We start from the raw sequence: 14,633 nt of genomic DNA on the forward strand, positions 1-14,633 counted from the left end.
AGTAATCTCCCTAGGCTCTAGTCATGAGTTGCCAGGGCTATGGAAGCCTTTAGAGTTCGCTGACTTTGATCTTATTCCGATAGGGTCATAGTCAAAGTGGAGGTTCTCTCCTCCCTTCGGAGAAGGGTACCTCCTTCTTTGATGGCCCCATTCTTTCCACTGGGATCTCACTCACAGAGATCTTTCATTTAGGTCTTTTTTTTTTTTCCGTGATATCTTGGCTTTCCATGCCTGCTATACTCTCATGGGTTCTTCCGCCAGATCCGAATGCCTTGAGGGCTGATTCTGAGGCCAGAGTGTTGTTTAGGACATCTGCCATTCTATGAGTCTGCTGTGTATCCCGGTTCCCATGTTGGATCTTTCTCTCCCTTTTTTATTCTATCAATTAGTATTAGCAGTTACTTGTCTTGTTTGTGTGATCTCTTTGACTCTTAGACCTATCAGAGCTATCAATTGTGAGCTGAAATTGATCACTTGGACTAGTGCGATGGCATTGGTACATGCCACCTGGGTGGGATTGTGTGGGAATCCCCTGGCACCTTTCTGACTACACCATTTGCGGCCAGTCCGATTGAGCATGTTCCAAATTGTTCATCTCCTCCCTCTCTTTTTCCACTCTTAGATTTAACAGGGATCACTTTTCTGTTAAAATTTAAACTCCTAAGGATAATTGTGCGTTAATTACTGAGTTCAACCAATAGTACTAGAACAACAACAACAACAACAAATACTAAAAAGGATAAAGTATTACATTGTACATCTAAAGTCAAGACAGGAGCTGATCAGTTCATTGTTGCTTATAGTGTCCATTTCACTTAACAGGTTTCCCCTTTGGCGCTCAGTTGTCACCGATCAGGGAAAACATATGATATTTGTCTCTTTGGGACTGGCTTAATTCACTCAGCATGATGTCTTCCAGATTGCTCCATCTTGTTGCAAATGACTGGGTTTCGTTGTTTCTTACTGCTGTATAGTATTCTATGGAGTACATGTCCCATAATTTCTTTATCCAGTCTACTGTTGATGGACATTTAGGTTGATTCCAGGTCTTTGCTATTGTGAATTGAGCTGCAATAAACATTAGTGTGCAGATGGCTTTTTTATTTGCCAAATTAATTTCCTTTGGGTAAATTCCAAGGAGTGGGATGGCTGGGTTGTATGGTAGGGTTATGTTCAGGTTTCTGAGGAATCTCCAGACAGACTTCCATAGTGGCTTAACCAGTTTGCATTCCCACCAACAGTGGGTTAGTGTCCCTTTTTCCCCACATCCTCTCCAGCATCTGTTGTTGGTAGATTTCTGAATGTGGTGTTAAAATGGAAATGGCATAGAAAATTAATTAATTTGAAAAAAAAATTATGTAGGATCTCTGTCTTTAATGTGCTGTACATTGCTATTTAATGCTATAATTAGTAATCCAATGGTAGTTTATTCATTTTATGCTGCTATGTGGGCAAAATGTTGAAATCTTTACCTAATATATACTAAACTGATCTTCTGTATATAAAGAGAATTGAAAATGAATCTTTACATGAATGGAAGGGGAGAGGGAGTGGGAAAGGGGAGGGTTGTGGGCGGGAGGGAAGTTATGGGAGGGGGGAAGCCATTGTAACCCACAAGCTATACTTTGGAAATTTATATTCATTAAATAAAAGTTTAATAAAAAAAAAAAGAAAGGTAAAAAAAAAAAGAATTCCAAAGACAATGGGTTTCAGAAAATTTATTTCTTTTGAACTTTTTATAAAAACATTTATATATTATACAAATCTCCTAAAAGAATTTGGGAACTATAAATCAGGGACTGAATATGAGAAAAACATAAGCACACAATATAAACTATGTTGAAGGAACAGAATAGAAGTTAGAGTGAAAATTCTTACGGGATTAAATGTAGAGTAACTGGAGCTGAACATCTATCTATTGAATGCCTGTGATACAATGATAATTCAGCCACCAGCAAAAATAACAACAGCAAAACAGTATTTTGTGATGGAAATAAAGTATTGAAGGAGGGCATAAGAAAGTACAACTTTGACAAATTCCTCCAAGGATTCCATGTCTCTGACTCAAAGGATATTTCTTTCTTTTTTTTTTTTCCACCACAAAGACATTTTGATTCAAATCCTTTGGGGGCTTTATTTTCAGAAGAACTGTCCAAAGAAGAAGCAACCAAAATCCCACAGATGAGTGTAAAAAGAAAGAATTCAGGAAAAATAAGCGCAGTGGGGTGGGAAGGAGTTGTAGAGGGAATTGAGTTGTTCCCAGATAAATCTGCCAGTCTAAGTGCAGCTGGTTTAAGAGCAAGGACAGTAGATATAAAGATGACAGGAGCCAAAGGAACCTTTTTCTTTTTTAAACTTTTATTTAATAAATATAAATTTCAAAAGTACAACTTTTGATTATAGCAGCTTTTCCCCCCATAACCTCCCTCCCACCTGCAACCATCCCATCTCTCACTCCCTCTCCCATCCCATTCACCTCAAGATTCATTTTCAATTATCTTTATATACAGAAGATCAACTTGATATATATTAAGTAAAGATTTCAACAATTTGCACCCACACAGATTCACAAAGTATAAAGTACTGTTTGAGTACTAGTTTTACCATTAATTCATACAGTTCAACACATTAAACACAGAGATTCTACATGGGGAGGATGTGCACAGTGACTCCCATTGTTGATTTAACAATTGACACTCTTATTTATGATGTCAGTAATAACTTGAGGCTCTTGTCATGAGCTGCCAAGGCTATGGAAGCCTCTTGAGTTCACAAACTCCAACCTTATTTAGACAAGGCCATAATCAAAGTGGAAGTTCTCTCCTCCTTTCAGAGAAAGGTACCTCCTTCTTTGATGGCCCGTTCTTTCCACTGGGATCTCATTCACAGAGATCTTTCATTTAGGTCATTTTTTTTGCCAGAGTGTCTTGGCTTTCCATGCCTGAGAAACTCTTAAGGGCTTTTTAGCCAGATCCAAATGCCTTAAGGGCTGATTCTGAGGCCAGAGTGCTAGGGCCACATTTGATGGTGATACTTAACTGTTTTGGAAAAATCAGGCCATAAGAACCAGTTGCCAAAGGTAGAAGGGGCTGTGAGATAGTTGAAAGAGGACAAATTCAAGATTTCTTAGGGTATAATTTATTTACTGATAAATGTATGGTCTCAGATGTCAATGGGACATTGACGGATCTATGTGCTCATATTAATAATGAGCTAGACAAAGATGGCCCTTGGTTAATTTAAGGCTACCCAGAATTTCTCACACAGCAGTAACATTCCAGGCTTTGCATCAGGGATATTCCTGGGGTTTATTCTGCCAAGTAAGATAAGCTCAGTATGTTATGTTCATAACTTCATTTATATCATAAGGTGTGAGATGATTGTTAGGGCAAGATGGTGGCTATGACCAAAATACTCAACAGTCATGTCAAACTGGGTCCCTATAATTACCATAAGGTTGAGCAAATATCAGGACAGTCAATGGCTTAAAAAGTGACTTTTCTTTAAGACTTTGCTATATGCTCTGAAATTGTTCCTAGGCAGTGGGTGAGAAGTTTGTCTCTTCATACCTTTATTTTAGGGTGGGTAGGGTGGGTGGAAGATGCAGAACTAACAACACATGGAAGGAGAGGGGGGAAAAACTCAGTAAAAAAAATGCAAAAAATGCTTGGGGTAGAGTTTCCTTCTGTGTAAATTCCTCTGACCCTACAGCTGGGAATGTGGATTCTTCAGATAATTTATTGGAATGGGCAGGGGCTAGTCTTGTGGGAAATTTACATGGGAAATAAGGTCATTGGGTTAAGACAAGGGGATAGGTTAAGGGAGGATGTGAGTCTACTTTTGAGCCTAATCTTACAGAGAATTTAGAACATAAATTGCACCACAGCATAATGACCACCATGGCATAGTGTCCACCTACAGGTAAAGGACAGCTGAGTAGTGCCTCTCTCCTAATGTCAATAGCTGAAATCATTAGCTGTGGCCATTCCAAGAGGATGGGGAAAAGACCTATTTACCATACCCATCCCCCTCCTTCCTACTGAAATCGCTGAAATGGCTTCCATTGCCCAAGGTCGATGAAAGCAGAAGGTTACTCTGAAGCATTAACAGTCCATACAGCTTGGAATTGGGGTAACCAGCCCATTCGAGGGTTTCTCAGTAGAGTAGGAATAGCTCCTACATATGTGCTGTTCAACAAATTGGAAGGAATGAGTAAGCCACCCACTGTTGTGTCCAAAGGAGGGGGTCACTAGGATTGGGATGAGTATGCAAAATGTTTAATAAGTAGATGGCTCCCAATATGGGTTGGAGTCCTGGAAAAGTCTTTTCCATTTATTGCAATATCTCTCCTGCTCCCTTGTCTATGCAGTCAGCCCTCCATGTCTGTGGGTTCTGCATTAGCCAGCGCAACCATGGATCAAAGATATTCAGAAAAAAATTTTCGTCTGTACTGAACATGTACAGGTTTTTTTGACTTATGTTTCCTAAACAATACAATAACTATTTACATAGTATTTACATTGCATTAGGTATTGAAATAACCAATAGATGATTGAAAGTATATGAGAAGAGGTGCATAGATTATATGCAAATGCATGTCATGTTATATAAGGGATTCGAGCAACTATAGAATTTGCTATCCACCTAAGGTACTATGGTGAATCCCTTAAAGATACTGAGGGATGACTGTACACAGAATACTTGAATTAAATCATTATATGGAGAATTTTTTTTAAAAAAAATCAGGCAATATAACTTAAAATGCATTTAGAAAGCAGTAGAAAGCATTATGTTACTTCTTGGGTATGGATTCTAGGAATATTTAGTCTCTATGATGGTGTACTTTTTCTTTTCCCACATATTTTATTCAGATGAGAGAAAGACAACAGTGTTTTTAATTTCTGTTTCCTTGAAAACTCTGTTCAACTTTCTACTTGCAAAGGAGTACAATGAAAAATTCTACTTAAAATGGCAACCACACTCATAGATTTCATCGATTCTAAGATTACACACTTAAATATTACTGGCCTTGGGATGCATGTTGCCTTGCACAATCCTTTTACGTCAGGTGGAAGTTGGGACCTAGTGGCTTTGCCTATGTCTGAAAACCTAGTAGCTTTGCCTATGTCACCACTTCATTTACTTTATGTAACACTAGCTGTGTTCTATTGAATTGCTATCAATAACTTGACATTGAAATGAAATATTTTGAAGGCAGAAATGTACAAGAATAGAGCTCTAGGGTATAACTTTGATGTTAATGAAGCAAATACTTATGGAGAAATAAACACATCTCCATGTCTTCTTGCAGAGCTACACCAACTGCTTTATGTGAATAAAGAAATGAAGATACTCACAAGGAAAGTCATTAAGTTTTATTACTGAAGCACAAGCAAAGCATTACTCATCCCATGCCAACCAACACAACTGGAGTCAGGACAAATGGTCACCTCCCTTGGAACATGTGAAATGATAAACAAAGCCACAAGAAGTTGGTGTTCTGGATTTGTGCATTGCCCAGGACTGACATAAAAGCAGTCTGTTGCAGTTTAATTGCAGCACGTCTTTCTTTTTATCAGTACATGTGCTTTTTCCCATGAACAGCGCAGAGCATAACATTTTGTGAAACATAGTGCAAGGCAAGGGCATATTTGTTCTTAAAAGAAATCATTTTGGGAAATGGCTTAATGGGTCATGAAATTTGGATGATGAAACTATCAGGATCGTACCTGATGGCAACATAATTTGATTTATTTAGCTTCTTGCAGAAAACAAGAGTAGAATTCATTGGAAGCTTGGGAAGATTTGTTAGGGAGGGTTGTGGGGGAGGATTTCTGATAGAATTTGAGCTTTGCTTTGTGTGCTTGGAAGGAAAAACTGGACCAGTCACTAATCTACAGTGTTTTAGAAGGTACTATATATTTTTTCAGTGCTAGTAATCAAAATAATTAATTGTGACCATTTTGTTTTACTTACAGGCCTGCAGTTTTGGATTTTTGGTTAACGGTTCTTGTTGCTTTAAAAATGTTACTTTGAATTGTAGGAGCAGAAGAAGGAATTTTTTTAATACATTTTCCCCCATTTAACTGAAATAATTTCAAGTTCCAGAAAATAAGATTATTGCACATTTAAATCATTAAACATTTATCAGTGAGTAATGTATATATTCCCATTTTAAGAAATATAATTAGTGAATGAAATTGAAATAAATTATTTTTTAAAAGATTTTATTTCTTTATTTGAGATTTAGATTTACAGACAAAGAGAGAGAGAGAGAGAGACAGAGACAGAGACAGAGAGACAGAGAGAAAGGTCTTCCATCTGTTGGTTAACTCCCCAAGTGGCTGCAATGGCCAGGGCTGGGCTAGGCTGAAGCCAAGAGGCAGGAGCTTCTTCAGGGTCTCTCAGATGGGTGCAAAGGCCTAAACACTTGGGCCATCTTCCACTGCTTTCCCAGACCATAGCAGAGAGCTGGATCTGAAGTGGAGCAGCGGGGACTTGAACCAGCACCCATAAGGGATGCCGGCACTGCAGGCAGAGACCAAGCTCACTATGCCACAGTGCTGGCCCTGAAATAAATTCTTTAAAGTTTAATACACTGTGGTTTCATGACAGTTCTCCTGTATTTATTTACCAATTGAATCAAATACAAATGATGGAGACAACAACAACAAAAAAGATTGGGTGAAATTAAGGTGAAACTGAGAATGCAGGGGACCACTTGGAGAGTAGATGCCATTGAGAAATTCGGGAACTTCTTATCTAGGAGGCAGGATGGCTCGAGTCCTCACTGGCAAACAACAGGAGTTACTCACCTTACACAGTAGAGGGACTGACTGTTTAATTGCTGTTTTCCAAGTGGCTTTCCCACTCAGACTGTGTCCTCTGGCTCTTTCTCTCCACAAAGAAGAAATCAACCATGGATGGCAAATGGCAGCAGCAACAAAGGACACTTTGAGGCACGCCCTCCTCCTCGTGGTTTCCTTTGCTCTACGTGATCAGAGAAACGTCTCTAGTAATGAACTATAGAAATGATCCCTGAAAGTACAGTCTTTGTGGAGTCACTTTGACTCTGTCTTGTCACAAACACAGTGTGACTTCATCTAAGCATGATTTATTGTTAATTGGGAACATCATGTCCTGGCTGCCAATGGGGCCATCATGGTAAAGAATGTGAAGAATTTATTGGACTTGAAGTTGAAAGCCTGGGTCAGAAGACTTATATCTTTTGGGTGTGGGAATTCACTCAGTTTGCATAACCTTTCTGAACTTCAGTTTCCTTCACTATAAAATGGATCCACTAATCTGTACTTGTAATGGTGAGAAGACAAGATGGGATTATGAACATGAATGATGCTGGAGTTCAGTTACAAATGTGTTGGTTCCCTTGAGACTGCTTTGAACAGAAGGCCCAAGCTGCTGGAGGACCTTGGGTCTTGAGTGGTGGTGGAGAAGGGAGATAGGTGTTTGGGGACGATGCATGGCTTGTGCTGCCCGCCTATGTTCTCATGAGAGTGGAGCAGAGTTAGGAGCAGAGTGGTTAGGAGGCTTACACACAGCTGGAGATGCAGGAGCCTGCCTAATGCAGCTGAGATCATGTTCTCCCAAAAGCAGACCTTGAGCCAAACATTCCCTGCAAGTGATTTGTCAAGACAGGATTCCCTGGAGAGGCCAGTGAGGGGTTGTGGGAAACAAGAAAGCGAATGAGAGGAAGCCAAGCAAGGGTGTGATTTCAAGTGAAACCCCAACCACAGCTTGATTCTTGCAGGGAGCTTTGCACATTAAATTACATCTTAGATTATGTCTAACCTTAAAGCAAAGGAGCTAAGCATTTGCACCACTAGATCAGTTAGGCATTAGCTGTGCATTTCTTTGGAGGTCAGAGTCTAGGCAGCTGCAATGCCCATGGCTGTACAGAGCAGTCACTTCTCAGCCCCTTGAAAAGCAAGGGGAATGGGTGTGATGCCAATGTACAGGCATCTGAGTGGGAGCCAACAGTGTCAGCCTGGGCTGAAGGAGCAAATTCAAGGAGGATTCCATGGACTTATTCATGTCCCCTCCCCTATACTCTCGTGACATCTGACTATTACTGTGCTCACCCAGAGAAGCAGCACTAGCTCCACGATCTGCCCTAATGAAAAGGCTAGCATTTCCAATGAAGTAAGCCAGAGAGCATATTTAAAAGATGTCGTCGTTCTGTCTGGCATGCCACTGGAGTGTGACCTGACTACAGGGGGTCTGTTAGAAGTAATGAGGCAAGATGAACTCTAGCAGATTCACTCTGCAGAGTGTCATGTGAGGACTGAACTAATATTATTACTGACCATAAATATTGTTAGGGAGATGTGGAGGGCATGTTAACGCCACTCACCATTACAATCAAATCTCAATAATGACCAGTGAAGCAGGCTAATAAATTGGAGATTATGTGTGCCATGCATATTCATCCCTCCAGAAACCTCAACTTCCTAACTGCAAGAATTTCAAGGGTTGCTACTGGGCTTAAAGCCTCAGAGAAGGAGCAAAAAACAGAAGCTGAGTTTTCTACTATTAAGTTAAATTCTTCCCATCTTTCCAATGAAAGTGGGAAACTAGAGTGAAGATGCTGGTTTTCTGCTAGGTAACACACCCCTGAGTGCTGATGCAACACAGCCTTCTTGAACGAAGAGGAACCAGAACTCTGGCGCACTTTCCTCTGGCGCTCTGTAGCTTGTGTGTTGTGTAACATCAGACCTGCCAGTCTTGTGTCTCTGACTTTGGGGCTGTCCAAACACATTTTGGAAAAATAAAAAGTTCTTATCATGGGCCTGTGCTGTGGCACAGCAGGTTAAAGCCCTAGCCTGAAGCATCAGCACCCCACTAGTCCCGACTGCTCTTCTTCTGATCCAGCTCTCTGCTATGGCCTGGGATAGCAGTGGAAGATGGCCCAGGACCTTGGGTCCCTGAACCCGCATGACCCAGAAGAGGCTCCCGGCTCCTGGCTTCGGATCGACGCAGCTCCAGACATTGCGGCCATCTGGGGAGTGAATCAGCGAAAGGAAGACCTCTCCCTCTCTGCCTCTCTCTGTAGCTCTGTCTTTCAAATAAATAAAATAAATAGTTAAAAAAGTTCTTGTCATCAAGAAAAGGATGTCATTTATGTGCATTTGTTAAAAATAAACCTGCTATCACCGAAAACCCATCTGGGAAAATCTAAGGAAAAACCTTCAGGAGAAATATTATCATTGCACCAATGATTTTTATATTCTTAGGATCTCCCAGGAATGTAATTTCTTTATAATTTGGACATGATTTCTGAGGGTTTTATGCTTCTTTAGAAAAGTTCATTTGGGTGGATCAGTCTCCTTACCTTAGGGCTAAAGAGACACAATTCCCCTGATGCCATTTATGCCTGATTGACCTTTCTGTGTCCAAGAAGCTGCTGCCCCCTGGAGTTAGACAGAGGAATAGACCCATAGTCTTACTCCATCGCTACCTATTGCACTCCCAAAGTAAATGTGTTATGAAATAAATAATTAACAGGCTTTTCCAGCATTATATCTGTCACACAAAAATGATATTTCAGTTCATATGGCTGCACCAATCTCTTTATATAGCTAAGGAAACTCAAGTTCAGAGGGAGGGAGTCATCGTCATGGACCACTGTGAGTGGTCATCCTTGCTAGAGTCTCTGTTCCAGGCATTGTAGCTGCTAGTGATGAAAGTCTAAAATTTAAGTCAGAAGATGCCACTTCTCACTTTGGCTGCTTCAGCCATCAGGGAAAGCAATTTAGAGTATTTGAAAATCTTTGTTCCACAAAAGCTGTCTCACATGGGTGTTAGCACAAGAAGACTTCATAGCTTCTGTTTGGCAAACATAGAGACTGAGTAGTAAAACTTCTCCTAGCACAACATGTGGAGGTTCTCCTATGTGAAAGGTGAATATCTTATCCTCTCTGTTTCCAGTAGGGTCTCAACAGTCTGGATCCATGACCCATAGGCAAATCATCTCACCCTAGGCCTAGCTTCTCAACAATACATGGTTCTCCAAAAGTACTTGGCAGTGGAGCTCTATGGCTCAGCAGGTGATTATTGGCAGGGAGCAGGATCTATTCCAACTGTTCCAACGGTTATGGGAAATTTTTATTAAGACATATAGGAGGGGTCGGCGCTGTGGCTTAGTGGGTAAAGCCTCCGCCTGTAGTACCGGCATCCTATAAGGACACTGGTTCAAGTCCCAGCTGCTCCACTTCCCATCCAGCTCTCTGCTATGGCTTGGGAAAGCAGTGAAAGATGGCCCAGGTACTCAGGCCCCTATACCCACATAGGAGACCTGGAAGAAGCTCCTGGTTCCTGGCTTCAGACAGGCTCATCTCTGGCCGTTGTGGTCAATTAGGGAGTGAACCAGTGGATGGTTCTCTCTCTGTGTGTCTCCTTCTCTCAAATAAATAAATAAATATTTTAAAAAATATATAGGAAAGAAAACCACTCCAAATCCAAATCTATATAATGCAAGTCTTAATTCTTTCTGTCTTCATTCTTTTCCAAATTGTTGGTTTATCATTAAAGCATAACTCTTGAGTATTCTGATGAGCAATTCATTTTCTCTCTCCCTCTTTCTCTCTCCCCCAAACCTGTTCCTCCCTCTCTCCTTCCTTCCCATCCTCTCTGCCCTCCCTCCCTCCCTTCCTTCTTTCCTTCCTTCCTGCCTCTTTCTTTTCTTTCAAAAACTGTATGGTCATGTTTACAAGAATTTTCATCCCATCTTGGCCAGAGTAGATGGTTTAGCAGCGACATTCTCTAGTGAAAATACCATGGCTGCCATGCAGGGACTAGCTCCATCTCAACCTTCCTGCTCCAGAGAGAATAATCTATAAGGTGGAAGGCATCAAAAAAGAGCAGGGGAAAGCAGATACTATGCTACAAATATCTAAGGCAAAATATCTAAGTCCTGGATACCTCTAACAACAATATTACCAGAAAAGTCTCTGCTTTGCCATCTACATTTGCTATTTTAGACCTTTTTGAATATTCTCCACTAAAGCTTAATTTGGTAGGCAGAGATATTGTGACTTAAACTTTTAAGGGCTTTTCCCCATTCATTTTGTGAATATCTAGGGGCTTTTGTTATAGGCACTTAATGGACAAGACATTGTTCCAAATGTTTATCTTTTTCTCAGCAAGCGCTCTTCATGTGCCATCGGGGCAGGGACCCCTTTTCTGCCAAGGGCCATTTGGATATTTATAACATCATCCACAGGTCACCACATTATCAACTTGAAAATTAGCCTGCTGTAGATTTATTGAATTGTGAGTTTTGCCTGCAGTTGTCTTGGCAGGGTCAGAACAAATTATTTCATGGACCTTATATGGCCCATGGGCTGAGCATTCCAAGACCATACAAGGAATACTGATGGACATTAACATCTGAATGGTTTGGGGATGCAATGGGGAGCAAGGAGACAAAAGGATTTATTTTCTCAATATCCATGAAAAGCCTTGGAAGTTAATCCAGTGATTAATTATCTCATCATTCATTTTCAATTATCATTCAGTTTTACTATATCCTAAGCTAATATTAGGTATTGTAGATACAGCAATTTAAAAAAAATAGGCATGACCATTACATTAATGGGGCTTATAAGCTGAGATTGATCTAGGATTTCTGAGTTCCCCAGACCAGCCCACATATATTAGGTAACTGTTTTGCACAAGGTCACTTGTTACAGGTTCTACAAAGGTGAGCAAGATAGAGAACTACCATTAGGGAGTCCAGGGTACATCAGTAGAAAAGACAAAGATGGAAATTAATTCTTAAATTTATGTGCTAGTTTCCTTTATGTTATCTCAAAGCAGTCTCACAAAAATCTAGTTACAAATTTAGAAAAAAATTAAAATTCCTAACTCTTTATTATTATTAAACTGAGGCTCAGTGCAGTTTAGTGTTGTTCAGCTCTGCAACCGAGGCATGGGAGAAAGGCTGGGATGTGGCTTCTAATACTTTAATTATTTAAAACACTCAGGTTTCCCTTCTACAAGTGTTCAAATATAAAGCAAACTACAAACTTCCTCAGGTTATTAAAAATGATGGTGCAGAAAACTATCTCCTTTATTGTAAATAAGGTAAAAGAATGTAAGAAAGGAAGCTGGAACGAAGGTGAAGCAGTTTCATAGAACTGTGGCTCAGTATTTAGGGAACTTGCCGTTCTAGTGGAGAAGTGAAAAAGGTTGGGTTTTGGAGTCAGATAGATTAAGTTTAAATCCTGACTTTGAGAATATTAGTTGAAGATCTTGGGCCACAATCCCCAAAGACACAATCCCAACACCATAATCCTGAATGTTGAAATCTCAAGAGATCAAAAATCTCTAAAGTCTTGAAAGATCGAAATCTCCAAAATATAATTCTGAAAAAAATTATTTATCTGACATTTATTTACATTTTGGAAAGGGGATTTATTTCAGAGACATGGAAAAACATGACAAAACAGTTTGAAGGCAATAATCATATAAGTATTTTTAGAGCATGAACACTCATATATATGAGTTACATTCACACAGGGAAAACGGTTATGAGATGAGCTGTATTCATAAACAAGCTAAACAATGAAATGTATAAATGCTTTCTCTATGGTCAGTAATTGCGTGCATTCAGCTTTATAACTGTGATCAGCTGAAATACCATGAAAATGGACAATCTCAGTCTTTTGACAAGATAGAGGAAAAAAGTCATCACCTTATATACAGTCACCCAAAAAGCTGAGATCTCAAGAAACTTTTTTTTTTCAAATGCATATATCCCAAAAGGACATCTCTTCATGTGTTGAGGAAGTTGCCATGTGTTTACATACATGCATAATACCTACCCACGAAGTGAAGATTGTGGTGATGCATTTCCACCATACCAAAATTTCTTTTTTTTTTTTTAAGATTTATTTATTTATTTGAAAATCTGAGTTACACAGAGAGAGGCGAGGCAGAGAGAGAAAGAAGTCTTCCATCCGATGGTTCACTCCCCAGTTGGCTGCAACAGCCAGGAGCTGCTTCCGGGTCTCCCACACGGATACAGGGGCCCAAGGACTTGGGCCATCTTCTACTGTTTTCCCAGGCCATAACAGAGAGCTGGATCAGAAGTGGAGCAGCCGGGTCTCTAACTGGTGCCCATATGGGATGCCTGCGCTTTAAGCCAGGGCGTTAACCCGTTGCACCACAGTGCTGGCTCCAATCATACCAAATTTTCAGAAAATGAATTAAAACTCTGAAAGTTGGGGCAGGCACTGTGGTGCAGTAGGTTAACGCCCTAGCCTGAAGCACCAGCATCCCATATGGGTGCCGGTTTGAGTCTTGGTTGCTCCACTTCTAATCCAGCTCTCTGCTATGGCTGGGAAGGTGATGGAAGATGGCCCAAGTCTTTGGACCCCTGAACGCGTGTGGGAGACCCAGAGGAAGCTCCTGGCTCCTGGCTTCGGATTGGCTCAGCTCCTGCCATTGCGGTCATCTGGGGAGTGTACCAGCAGATAGAAGACCTCTCTCTCCGTCTCTACCTCTCTCTGTAACTCTTTCAAATAAATAAAATAAATCTTTAAAAAAAAAAACTCTGAAAGTCTCCACACAATTTACACTGCCAGTATTGGAAATAATGTAAAGTTGTGTTATATATATATATATATATATATATATATATATATATATATTGTTTATCTGTTTGTTTTCATTTACTTGAAAGGTAGAATGTCAGAGAGAGAGAGATCTCTATCTGCTGGTCTGCTAGCTAATTATTTAAATCCTTACAACTCACAACCAGGGCTTGGTCAGACTGAATCCAGGAGCCAGGAATTCCCTTCTGGTCTCCCATATAGTACTCAAGTACTTGAGCCATCATCTATTGCTTCCCAAGATGCATTAGCAGGAAGCTAGATTGGAATTGGAGTAGCTGGGAAATTTTAAGAAATAATACTGACAATTTAAAACAGTGAGGAAAATCTCTAAAAACCCATAGGGAAAGAAACTATAAGAAAATTTGGCATATTAAAAGAAGCACATCACAGGGTAGATTATGGACCATTTTGCCAAGAGAGTCCTTGAGAGCTGGCCGAATTTCAGGATCTGGAAGTGTACTGTGGAGTCATGCTCATGATGAGTAGCTGCCTTTTTTCTTTCAGTGGGTGGCTAGTCTCATGCATATTCACATTCATTGTGTGGTGCTACTTTTTTTGGAACTTCTGTGATTCAATAAAAACCAACATGTGCATTCGCCATGAGATTTTTTCCCATCCTCTGTGCCATGCTTCCATGATGTTTTGATACATGCGTTTATATACACTCCACAAATTTGGAGAAAGAATTATGGTGATGGCATAGCTACAACATTGTGTAAGTGTCTTCTTATCCTCTGTGCACACAGTTATTTTCAAACCCGTCAGTAACTTTGCTGGCTTCTTCAGGCACATTCAGCTTTAATTCATCAAAAGCTCCCGGAATTTCATCATCTGGAAGGAATGCCAATACAGACAAATGATTCATTTTTAAGAATTATGTTTTTGGGCTGGCGCTGTGGCTCACTTGGCTAATCCTCCGCCTGCAGCGCCAGCACCCCTAGTTCTAGCCCCGGTTGGGGCGCCGGGTACTAGTTCCGGTTGCTCCTCTTCCAGTCCAGC

General features: G+C 40.4%; 1 pseudogene; it reads right to left on the reverse strand.

The window, feature by feature from the left end:
- Nucleotides 1-6,866: 6,866 nt before the first annotated feature.
- On the reverse strand, nt 6,867-7,054 carry LOC133769315 (small nucleolar RNA U3; annotated as a pseudogene).
- Nucleotides 7,055-14,633: the final 7,579 nt, after the last annotated feature.

Source organism: Lepus europaeus, chromosome 10 (genome assembly GCF_033115175.1).
Source record: "Lepus europaeus isolate LE1 chromosome 10, mLepTim1.pri, whole genome shotgun sequence".
NCBI lineage: Eukaryota > Metazoa > Chordata > Mammalia > Lagomorpha > Leporidae > Lepus > Lepus europaeus.